Raw genomic sequence first — 12,660 nt, forward strand, 5'->3', positions numbered from 1 at the left:
TGAGAACCTTTTTCCGCGTATGGAGTCAGCTATTACAAGGGGGCATAGCTTTAAATTAAGGGGGGGTAGATATAGGACTGATGTTAGGGGTAGGTTCTTCACTCAGCGAGTCGTAAGATCATGGAATGCCCTGCCAGTAGCAGTAGTGGACTCTCCCTCTTTATGGGTATTTAAGCGGGCATTGGATAGGTATATGGAGGATAGTGGGTTAGTGTAGGTTAGGTGGGCTTTGATCGGCGCAACATCGAGGGCCGAAGGGCCTGTACTGCGCTGTATTGTTCGATGTTCTATGTTCTAACATCTGGAAGAGCGTGGCTTGATTAAATGCAGTCAGCACGGCTTTGTGAAGGGCAGGTCATGCCTCACGAATCTTATTGAGTTCTTTGAAGATGTTACTAGAAAAGTTGATGAGGGTCGAGCGGTGGATGTTTTGTATCTGGACTTCAGCAAGGCATTTGATAAGATTCCCCATTGTAGGCTCGTTCAGAATGTCAAGAGGAATGGGATACAGGGAAATTTAGTTGTCTGGATATAGAATTGGCTGGTCGACAGAAGACAGCGAGTGGTTGTCGAAGGAAAATATTCTGCCTGGAAGTCAGTGGTGAATGGTTTTCCACGGGCTCTGTTCTTGGGACTCTGCTCGTTGTAATTTTTATTAATGACATGGATGAGGAGATTGAAGGATGGGTTAGCAGGTTTGCAGAGGACACAAAGGTTGGAGGTATCATTGACAGTATACAGGACTGTTGCAGGCTGCAGCACGACATTGCCAGGATGTAGAGATGGGCTGAGAGGTGGTAGATGGAATTCAAACTGGATAAATGTGAGGTGATGCATTTTGGAAGATCGAACACAAAAGTTGTGTACAGGACCAAAGGCAGCATTCTTGGCCATGTGGAGGAACAGCGGGATCTTGGTGTGCAGGTACATAGATCCCTTAGAATTTCCACCCAGGTTGTCAGGGTTGTGAAGAAAGCATATGGTGTTTTTGGCTTTCATTAACAGGGGGAATGAGTTTAAGAGCCGTGAGATCTTGTTGCAGCTCCATTTACTCATACCCCTATACTTATTCTCCCAATTCCTCATACTCCGACACTGAAATCTCCTGCTTTTTCATATAACGATACTAATTCTGCCATTTCCTCATATCTCAGTATGATTCTCTCATTTTCTGATGCTCGAGTTCAAATCTCGCATTTAGGAGTGCCCTACTCTAATTCTACATTTTAATGGTGACTTTCACCAAATATCTAATTTTGGTCCACTCCGCACCACTTCTTCCATTAACTATGTCACTGCAATGATTCTCCAATGTCGTGGTCCACTGCTGTAATTCTCCAATTTTGGCGTTTACTGCATCAAATTCTCAAATTGCCAATTCTGCACTAATCCACCCTTTCGTCATGAACTGAAGAAACTCTCCCACTGAGTATTGCCTTGCCCCAACTCTCCTGTTTTGCTGTTTCCTGACAAACATCTTCCACATAATGGTTTACTGCTCAAAGTTTTTTCATTAATTTGGCCCTGCATCGAATGGCCACTTTCCTGCACTTTACAACATTTCTCCGACTTACTGATTCCTGCCCGTGTTCTCCCATTTAACTATGCTCTGTTCCAACTCTGCATGTTTTAAGCACCCCACACCAATTCTCGAATTCAATATTGCCCTGAAACAATTCTCATGTTCATTGATATCCAAACCAACTTCTCCCAGTCTGGGGAATGTGACTCTGACTCTCTGAGATAGTGGTGTCATACCCCAATTCGCTGTTAAAGTTTCACTGTACAATGTTTTCCATTTTATGGTTCGTGCAACAATTGTCCCAAACACAGCTTCACTTCCGCGCACCATTCTCCCATTTTCGAATCCTGCACGAATCTTCTTTTCATCAGCAACTGCACCTCCACCACATTTAATATTATTCAGCACCAGTTCTCCCACGTCTTCCACCTATTCTCTACTTTCGTGACATCGGCACCAACTCTCCCATTATTGATGCCCTGCGTCAATTGTTCCATTGCGTTGTTTCCTGATACACTTCCTCCACGTATTGGCTTCCCTGCTCCAAAGTTTTTTTTTCATTTCTTGGTCGGCGGACTCGAATCTCGACTTGACTGCTGCTTGCAAAATTGTTCCTTCTCAATGATGCCCTGCCCCTATTCTCCCATTGAGAGGTGTTCTGCTAAAATTCTTTAATGAATAGGCAATTTGTACTAATTTTCCAATGTAATGGCACTATGCAACAATTCTCCCATTTACCGATACCCAACAATTCTCCCACTGCCTGACACCCTGACACCTGTCATGGAAATTTAATCGACTCGAATCAACTGCTCGCAAGAGCAAAGGAAAGGCTTTTTTTTCAACCTCTGCATGCAGAGCGGCCAATATACTTGGCAAAAGTGACCTATGTAAGGGCTGTAAACAAACTTCACATATTCGTGTTCTACTATTCTTATCACATGCTCAAGGACAAGTGTTGGGAAACATTCGAGCTCATATCTTCTAATTCCCATGCCTTGGACATAATTGTCTTTATGTTTTCCGAAGCTTTTTTCTGAACTCGGCTGCTCGCAAGGCCAGGTGAAATGTTTGCAAAGTTCCACAAACACAAGCTGACTCCTCGACGCAGAATTCAGCAAAGTGTTTGCATATTTCAGCGAAGTATTAAAGTTTGCAAAACATTCTCTGACGGATTTCACAGTAAATGTTAATTTTGTTAATTTTCCATTGCATTTTTAAAATTTTTGTCATTTTACAACAAGGTCAACAACCAAATAAAAAGCCAGATTGTTATATATCAAAAATAGTTTATGAACACCAGGCATTTCCTCAGACACCACCGAACTCTAACAAAGCTTTGTGGTGGTTTATCCATTTCCCTGGTTTGCCCGATACACAGCCCATCTTCACACGTCACATTCGTCAACGTCGCTTTCGGTTGCGGACAAGCAATCGGATTCCTTTGGGGCCACTGATAGTTTAACATTTCGTATCCTACTGCATTCATAAGCAAGTGGTGTCGGCAGGTATACAACTAGGGTGTTATTCAAAGCAGTATGAGTAAGACCAGTCCTACAACTCGTAGAACGATAAGGGTCCATTACCCCCATCCTCCATAAGGGGCGTGCGCCATCGGGAGGAGGAGTCATCTGCACGTGGAGGCGGTCATTTAGCTGCCTTCACACCATTTATTAAACCAGTAATATCTTGGGACTCATCAGGAACATTAATAAAGCACGAGGTACCTAACGTTTTGCAGACACCCCCTCTCTCAGCCATCAGGATGTCTAGTACGAATCGATTTTGTGTCACTGCTTCCTAACCGCCATTAACTCAGTGTTAATGAGTGCTAGGCCTTCCTCTGTCTCATTTGCGAATACACCATAGGGGTGGATGTTCTGCAAGTGTGTACCCATTCCAATGCAGAGGGATGCCCCTTCGAGTTCTGCAATTGCTGCCTTTTAGGGCGAACACTGCTGTGTTGGTGGACAGTATCGCGGTGTAGCAGCACCCCTTTCTCCCCGGGGGAGTGGTGGTACCCTTTCTCGCCACCTGCCCATATTATACCTGCCATCCTGATTAGATTAGATTACTTACAGTGTGGAAACAGGCTTTTCCGCCCAACAAGTCCACACGCACCAGCCGAAGCGCAACCCACCCATACATTTACCTAACACCTAACACTACAGGCAATTTAGCATGGCCCATTCACCCTACCTGCACATCTGGTGACTGTGGGAGGAAACTCACGCAGACACAGGGAGAATGTGCAAACTGCACACTGTCAGTCGCCTGAGGCGGGAATTAAACCGGGGTCTCTGGCACTGTGAGGCAGCAATGCTAACCACTGTGCAACCATGCCGCTCATGGTGTGAACATTGATAAAGGAACAAGCAATGTTTATGGTCGTATCATTCGTGTATGTTGCTGTACAAGAGTCATTGTTCAAGTACAGCATCAAGGTACACTGTGAGATACCCAAAAGGAGTCTCCCCCGATTGGTGCAAATACACGTTTCTCCCCTGTAATCCACTATCTGGAATGCTGTGGACGGTAGCGTGTCAGGCTTGGGGCTGTAATTAGCCTGGAGTTCGGGAGGTGACACGAGATTTGCCCAAATTGCCCCCCACTATCACGGTCAGGCTAGTCGCCTCCCGTGGAAGCAGACAGCTGGCATTTCTCGCCAGGCTCTCAGTAATTTGCTGGGCAGTCTACCTTTGGGCTGTGTGCAAACATATCCAAAAGTGTAGCCAACGTCTAATCTCTCGTTTTGTCTTATGACCACAGCACATGCTCTGTTCCCTTCACATCTAACAATGACCCTTCGCAGCTCCCAACCTACTGGCGTCACATTTATATCCAGCAGGCAAATTCCCTTCCTGCTTTAAATTCGCTTTCTCACAACGGCCGTCTCCCTTCGGGTTCGGGTGTGTCATTAATGCCCTTTGCCCGGCTTGGGGTTAGGTCCATGATCTGGTTGCCATGCCCCACTGCTCCTATCGTCTGTAGTACATTCTGCACTGCATCTCGGAGGGCGGGAGCGGGGCGACTGCACCACTATATTCACCTGTCTATCCATGTCGGAGAAGGATCTATCTATTCCACACCACGGGACTCCCTCATTGCTCTTCTGAGTCTTACTTTGATCATAGAATATCTATTTCCCATGCCAGGTGCCCCTTTTGCCGTGGTGGCTATTACTAAATGCCAGTCACCGGCGTGGCATGGATCCCTGCATAAAGCTTAATTATCCAATTTATAGTCGTCCTTGTTACTGAACGGCTATGGGTCGCATGTAAAGATCCACTTCGTCCGATCAGTTAAGATTACCGTCAGCTGCTTCATCCCAGACGCCCCTGCCCTTATGAATAGTCCTACCAGGACGCTTGCTAACAGTGTGAACTGGGGCAGCCCCATACTTGCTTAAGTCTTCTAATAAATACTTGCTCTAAATTGGTTTTGGTGTTGTGCGATGTCTCCTCAGTCCCACCTGCAAGTTTGTAAGGGCTGGCGTGCATCCACGTGGCTGTTCCGGCGACCGTAACAGCTATCTGTGCTGTAAGGCGTATTTGAAACTGTCCCAGCCAACTCATCGCCTTCCTGTTTTCCCTCCTGAAGTCTTTCACCACCATTCAGGCTCCAGGTTATAGATCGTACATCTTCCCTTCTGCTGAATGGGGTAGTGCTGTCTTCAGTTGATTCTGTATTTGGGACAGAAGTGTAGAGAGTTTCATGCAGTAACACAACACCTCATCCTCACAGTGGCCTGTTATCTGGCTTTCCTTACGTCTCGGGGCAATCCTGTGTTTGACGGCCTACCAAACAAAATTTCAAATGGGCTAAGGTTAGCTCTCCCTCTCCTCCTAGATCTCATACACATTAGCACAATTGGAAGTGCCTTTGTCCATGTCATCCCTAGTTTCTCACAGCGTTTCCTCAATATATTTTTTAATGTAGAATATTCTCTTTCCGCTGCCCTACCGCTCGTTTGGTGGTAGGCACAGTGTTATCCCATGTTTATTCCCAAATACTCACTAATCTGCTGTAGGGCATTATGTACAAATGGTGTCCCAGTGTCACTACTAAGCCTAGAGTGTAGGTTTGCTCGCTGAGTTGTAGGTTTGATATCTAGACGTTTCATTACCTTGCATATGGAGGTTAGTGGGCTAGTGTAGGTTATGTTGGCTTGGATCGGCGCAACATCGAGGGCCAAAGGGACTGTACTGTGCTGTATTTTTCTATGTTGTATGTTCTCGGTAACATCATCAGTGATGAACGCCAAGTGAAGAGAAGCTGTTGTCTCCTGCTTTCTAGTTATATGTTTGTCCAGGATGGGGTTCCTGCGGTTTGTGGTGATGCCATTTCCTGTTCGTTTCTTGAGGGGTTGATAGATGCTATCTAGATATATGTCTTTTTTTATGGCGTTGTGGTTGGAGTGCTAGGCCTCAAGGAATTCTCTGGCATATCTTTGCTTAGCCTGTCCCAGGATAGATGTGTTGTCCCAGTCGAAATGGTGTTTAAATTTCATCCGTGTGAAGGGCTATGAGGGAGAGAGGGTCATGTCTTTTTGTGGCTAGCTGGTGTTCTGTATCCTGGTGGGTAACTTTCTTCCTGTTTGTCCGACGTAGTGTTTGTGCCAGTCCTTGCATGGAAATTTGTATATGACGTTGGTTTTGTCCATAGGTTGTACTGGGTCTTTGAAATTAGTTAGTTTTGTTTAGACTGTTGGTGGGATTCCGAGGGGACTTAATAGTCTGGCTGCCACTTCTGAGACTTCATTGATGTATGGAAAGGTCGATAGGGTTTCTGGCTGTGTTAGGTCTACTTGTCGTGGTTTGTTCCTGAGGAATCTGTGGACTGTATCTTTTAAGTATCCGTTCTTCTTGAATAGGTTTTATAGGTGGTTCTCCTCTGTTTTCCGAAGTTCGTCTGTGCTGAAATGTGTGGTGGTTCATTGGAATAGTATTCTCATACAGCTTCTTTTTTGCGTGTTGCGATGGTTGCTGGTGTAGTTTAGTATTTGGTCAGTGCTTGTCTGTTTGCTGTATATGCAGAAAGACCAGAGAATTCCGAGAGGCATCGCACTCCATTCACATCGCCATAATCAAACACATAGATCGATTTACCATCTGTCAACCCCTCAGAAAACGAATCGGAAATGATATTACCACACACCCCAGGAACCCCATCCATAACAAACATATAAATAGAAAGCAGGAGACAACATGTTCACTTCACTTGCAGGTCGCCACTGATGATGTTATCTAGCCAGGTAATGAAACGTCTGGATAACAAACGTACAGCTCAGCGAGCAAACCTACACCCTAAACCTCAACCAGAACTATAAACCTTCACAAACCTTGAGACTACTAAGCCTCTCATCGATGCTCCATCTCGGAATTATTTCATTGAGGAAAGCTTTGGTTATGGCACTGGCATTCTGTTTTGCCGTGGGGAACGCTTGCCCCCATTTGGAAAACATATCAACTATTACCAGACAATACCTTTTTCCTTCGCAGGGTGTTAGATCGGTAAAGTCCAGTTGTAAATGTTCAAATTGTTTTTGTGGTTTTGGAAGTGCTACATTACTCATCTGTACTCCCCTCCCCACATTATTTTTGGCACAGATACCACATCGTTCACAATATTTCTGGAAGTAATAAGTAAATCCCTCAGTGTACCACTGTGCTGAAATGCTGTCATATCTCCCCTCTTTTGACAAATGTTCCTTACCGTGTGCCAGTTTGGCATAGAATGCAAATAATGATCGTGGTAGAAAAGGTTTAACATTGGGGCCACACCATACGCCTTAACTCAAACTGCACACTGCTTTTTACCACTCAAACGTGTCTTCAAGCCTGGACTTCGACTGTGACTCCCGTACGTCTGCTGTTAGGGTAAGGATTTTTGTCATTCCCATTTCAAACTGATCATTTACCGGCTGCTGGGCTGCCGTCCTTCCCGCCGAGTCTGCCCTTGCATTTCCTTGAGAAACGGAATCGTTATTTTTCGTGTGGGCATCATATTTACACACATCGATTGATTTAGGCAATAGGACCGCTTCCAAGAGGTCAGAAATCTGATCACGGTGTGTGATGGGCTTTCCGGTGAAGGTCAAGAAGTCCCTGTATTTCCACAGGGTTCTGACATCATGTGCAACTCCGAATGCGTATCTGCTACCTGTTAAATATTCGCTGTCTTTCCCTTAGCCAATTTAAATGCCTCAGTCAATGCAACCAGCTCTGCTGCTTTCGCTGACAGTTGAGAAGGGAGTGATCCCGCTTTGAATACCTCATGGGTAGTTACTACAGCATCCCCAATACAATTCTGGCCTATCTCGGTGCTACTGAATGCTGACCCTTCCACAAAAATAAACGCCATATTTAGATTCTGAAGTGGTGAATTCTGCAAGTCTTGTCGAGGCAGCACATTTCATTAATTACAGCGATACAATCATGTGGGTCTCCGTCTCCTTTTCTAGTGAGAGGACTAGCAGCATTAAGGACGTTACATCGTTTTATTGCAATGGTAGGCTTCTCCAAGAACACAGTATTGTATCTGAGTCAACGTACTGCCAACGTATGTGCTGTCTTTTGGTCGGAAAGCAGTAAGGATACTGCATGTGCGATCAGTTTGGTTAAGTCGCCATAGCCGATTATATCGCAACCACAGCTTGCAGGCATTTCCGCAATCCTGCCGCTACGAGGTTTAGCTTAGCCGAAAAATAAGCTGCCAGCCTGAATTTTCCCCCATGATCCTGCAACAACACAGATGTCATGCAGCGATGTTTTTAATCTACCATTTGACAGAAGGCTTGTTTGGATTCGGAATCCCCAGTGTAGGTGTACTTTGAAACGTCTTTTTCAGTTCAACTCGGCCGTTGGGATCCATTGCAACGGACCTTGGTTCTGCTACCCTTTTCCATGGGCCATATCACCTCAGGGCGCCTCATGATTTGTGTAATGTCGGATAAACGTTCTTCAGTAGGAGCGTATGCCCAAAAAGGATAGCAATTGTTTCCTCATGTGAGGCCTTGGAATTTGCTGAATTACTTGTAATCTATCTTGACCAATGGTCTTCCCTTGTTCAGATATTACGTGATTGAAGAACTTCACCTGTTGTTGCATAAATTGAAGCTTTGCGAGACTGGCTTTGTGCCCTTCCCTCGTGCAACGCATAGGAATCCTTCTCAAATTGTTCCTCTGTCGGTGCTACTATTAAGCAATCGTCTACAGATTGCAGAAGTGCAGACACAGGGGTTAAAACAAGAGTATCCAAACTCCTGCATAGAGCCTCATTATATATGGTGGGTGACTCACAGTAACATTGACAAAGTCGTGTGAACTCATAAGATTTCCATTTGAATGAAAAAGTGAACCAGAATTGACTATCTGGATGCACCATTCCACTAAAGAATGTATTTTCTAAATCCACAGCAGGGAACCATTTACTGTCCGGTGGAAATTGAGCTAATACAGTATAGGGTTTGGGAACATTTGATGCGCGCGGGACAACACTGTTATTGACTGCCTGCAGGTCTTGAACAAACCTCCATTCCTCCGGTTCACTTGGAATTTTTGGCTTTTTGATCAGAAAAATGGGAGTTCCCACCGGTGAGTTTACACAGGGGATTATCTCTCTAGCCTTTGGGAAGGACTGAAAGACTGGAGTAACTACGTCCTTGGCCTCGGGTTTTAACGGGTATTGTGCTCTGCAAGGACGATACTCCGACTTCGTGGTTACTCGTATTGTTTCACAACCTCGTATATGCCCCACATCATGTTTGCCTTTTACCCATAATTCAGTAGGGACCGTTTTTAATCTTGGGTCTGAGAAGTTTATCTTAGGGAAACGGCAGGCCAACCTTCTCTGCTCTTCAGGGCTAGAGGGGGTTACCTCGACTGTTCTATTGCCTGAATTAGACAAATTAATTTCTTCCTATATGTCCGCACATCTGCATTGAACCACATACCCACATTGTCCCAGAACAGCCAACATTTCGTTCTTTATGCCTTTATTCCCCATGGCCCCAAATCCTGCCACCAGTCATTGGACACCTTCGCCAGTGTCACCCGAGGAGCATAGCCTTCCACATCAAAAATATAGAGTTTACTTGCCATCGCAGGTACTTTACAAAAGTTCACACTGACTGCACATCTGTCATCCCTTCAATAAAATTCGCACAATAACAACTGACCTGGTTTAACCAATCTCCTGAACCAATACTTCTCTTATGGTTCCTCAGGGATATCGTGGTTTATGTGTGCTGTGCAGTGCAGCATATTCCCGCAAAAAAAAATGGGTGTTAATAGGATTAACATGGTTACCTGCTTCCAGGGCGAGTGAATTGCTCACTGAACTCATTGCTCTCTGGCTTAATCGCCACTCATAGACATACACCAGGGGTCTTGGGTTGTATTTTACAGTTTACACTTGTGAATTCTCCCTTTGAATTACCTGCAAGCCCGTCGGAGTACTGAGCAAATACAACCCCAGTCTCACTATGAGATCCCGAGCCATCAAATGTAAAGGACAGAATTCCGCTCACAAAATTGAGAATTAGAATGGATACACATTACTGATTTCACACAATATGGGTGAGGTAAAACTCTCATATCACGACGCCTGATGCCTCCTTTGAGTTCAGGAACATTCTACTCATCTTTATTAGTGTCAACTCTCTGAACTGTCTTGATTTGAGGAGTCAATATGCTGGCCATGTATCTACCAAAAAGGTAACTGGTGTACCTTCCACATATAACATAGAGGTAGGCATCGACATATACGCATCATTGTTATATTGAACATATTGTCCACACTTCGCAATCTCAATGTTCAATATAGAGTTGGGATACATCTCAGTGGCCGTTAGGTTAGTAGAAGTGATTAGCATTAGGGATTCTTCGTTGCCAAGTATAAAGGAAACCTGTAACTTGTAGCCTGCCCACCTCAACCTCAGTCGTCCCCTGTCAGTCATCATGCTGTCTAGCCTCCAGGACCGATTGAGGCTGTCTGTGCGGGCACTGTCTTGACCAGTGGTCCATTGCTCCACAAAAAAAGCACCAGCAAGATCTATCTCTGCAAGTGCACTTTCGCAATCCCTTCCTCTTTTGCGAACTCAACCTGTGCCTCTCTCTTTTCCCACAGTCCCTCATTCCAATTTTTGAACGACCATTTGCATCACAATAAGCTGAGGTTCATGTGATTGCTGTTCCATCTTTAATTTCCGGTTGTGATTCTCTTGAGCCAGTAGTTTTTCAGCATGTATCACGTATTGTTCTATCTAGTTCAACTTTCCCACGTCCCAGGTAATACACGTATATTATTACCTATTTTGTTGTTTCGTACTTCATTCCATTGATGAAGCTGCTCCTCAGGTATGCCTCATACGGTGTGATATCTGCCGGCGTTATGTCTTTGGGTGGTATCAGGCCACAATAGATGGTATCGACTTTCGTGAGGCGCTAAAGGTACTGGGACATTGTCTCGACTTCTTTAGGGATTCTTGCTTCAATTGATTGTGGGTACGACATGCTATTGATGATTCAGCAGACCCTGAGGCGGCAAACGTTGACTTGGAATCTTCGTGAAGTGGATCTCGTAAGGGGGGCTGTAGCTCTTCGAGGGCACCAATTAAGGTCAGGATCTGATCCAGTCTTAAGACACTGTCCAGCTTCATTAGGTTGTTTTCCGTGTGTGTGTGCATGTGCGCTGGTGTTTGTACGTGTACTTGATCTATCTTTATTTCGAGATTTTCTTTCCCTGAAATCAGGCTCAGCCTTCAACATGTGAAAAGCACTCCAATTCACAGGTTCTATTTTACCCTTCCGTTTCTCCTTCTCTCTCTCCTCCAACGGTGACCGCCGCATTTGCAACTAAATGTTACTAAAACTTCCTTCCTCCTGAAAAACATATTCCTTGATTTACATTTTTAACTGCTTTACAGAAACTGGGCCATAATTATTTAGCATATATTGTATTTTTTCTTGACCATTCCGAGTTGTCTGTCGACCCTCTTTTTGTTCGCTCTTGCTGGAGCCGATTTTCATGGATGTTGGAAAAGTGTTCATCTCTCTGTCTGTCTCTCTGTCTGTTTATCTGTCTATCTCTCTCTCTCTCTCACGATACCATAGGCTTTTACCTCTGGAGGTCCCCTCTCATTGGGCGTGACCACCTCATTGCCTTGGTTTTCACAAACCAAGAACCCACGTAACCGGTACAGCTTTGGTGTCTCCAACGCTGCCCATGGTGGCTCCAAGTCTCAAACCACCGTTAATCTTGCTGTCTCTTAAACTCTCTAGAGAGTTTTACTCGAATACGGCACGAGAGTTCACTGGTCCCTCTTCCTGGTTCATCTGTTCTCTTCGAACGAGTCTCTATGTCGGATTATTTTAGCCACAACTCTTACCCTGACCCTATTCGATTCGGAACGCGACTCTGGGGCGATCCACTTATCCCCAGTCCTCTCACTTTAAGGGGCCAATTCAGCGCTCGAGATGAAGTGAAAGACATTCAAGGAAGTGGCGCGTACACCTCCTGGGAATCTTCAAGATCTTACCCAGTCGCAGGGTCCCAGGCGAGCCCCCGAGTTTACTGACGTGGAATTTCAATCAACTCGACGCAAATGCTACGAAGAGCAATGAAAAAGTTTATTTTTGAAATTTGCAGAATGGACCGACACATTTGCAAGACGCCTCATAAAATGGACGCCTGACGGTTTTCACATATTCCCTTTATACTATATATCACCTTGCCTTATCACACCTCAAGCCAGGAACCTGGATCAGTCGAGTTCCTTTCCACACATGGAGTTGTTTTTTTCTAATTCATTGACTGCTGATATTATAGATTATTGGCATTGACAGTCAGCTGTAAATTAGGTTGAACTTTACATTTTTTCTGTCTTTTTGCAAAGTTAGGTCCATACTTCTTTGTTTCAACCATGCTTTCACAGATTTCACAAAAAATGATACTTTTCTATTACAGGGGATCAGGCTGACAGTGACTGATGGAGTGACCATGATAGTGACACAATGAGGGTGAGGTGTCAGTGTGGTAGTGATGCAGACTGTGTGAGTGGATCAGGCCGATAGTTACGCAGTGAAGGGGGTCAGAGTGATAGTGATGCAGTAAGTCTGAGGGATCAGACCAACAGT

The sequence above is a fragment of the Chiloscyllium punctatum genome, chromosome 29 (genome assembly GCF_047496795.1).
Source record: "Chiloscyllium punctatum isolate Juve2018m chromosome 29, sChiPun1.3, whole genome shotgun sequence".
Classification (NCBI taxonomy): Eukaryota; Metazoa; Chordata; class Chondrichthyes; order Orectolobiformes; family Hemiscylliidae; genus Chiloscyllium; species Chiloscyllium punctatum.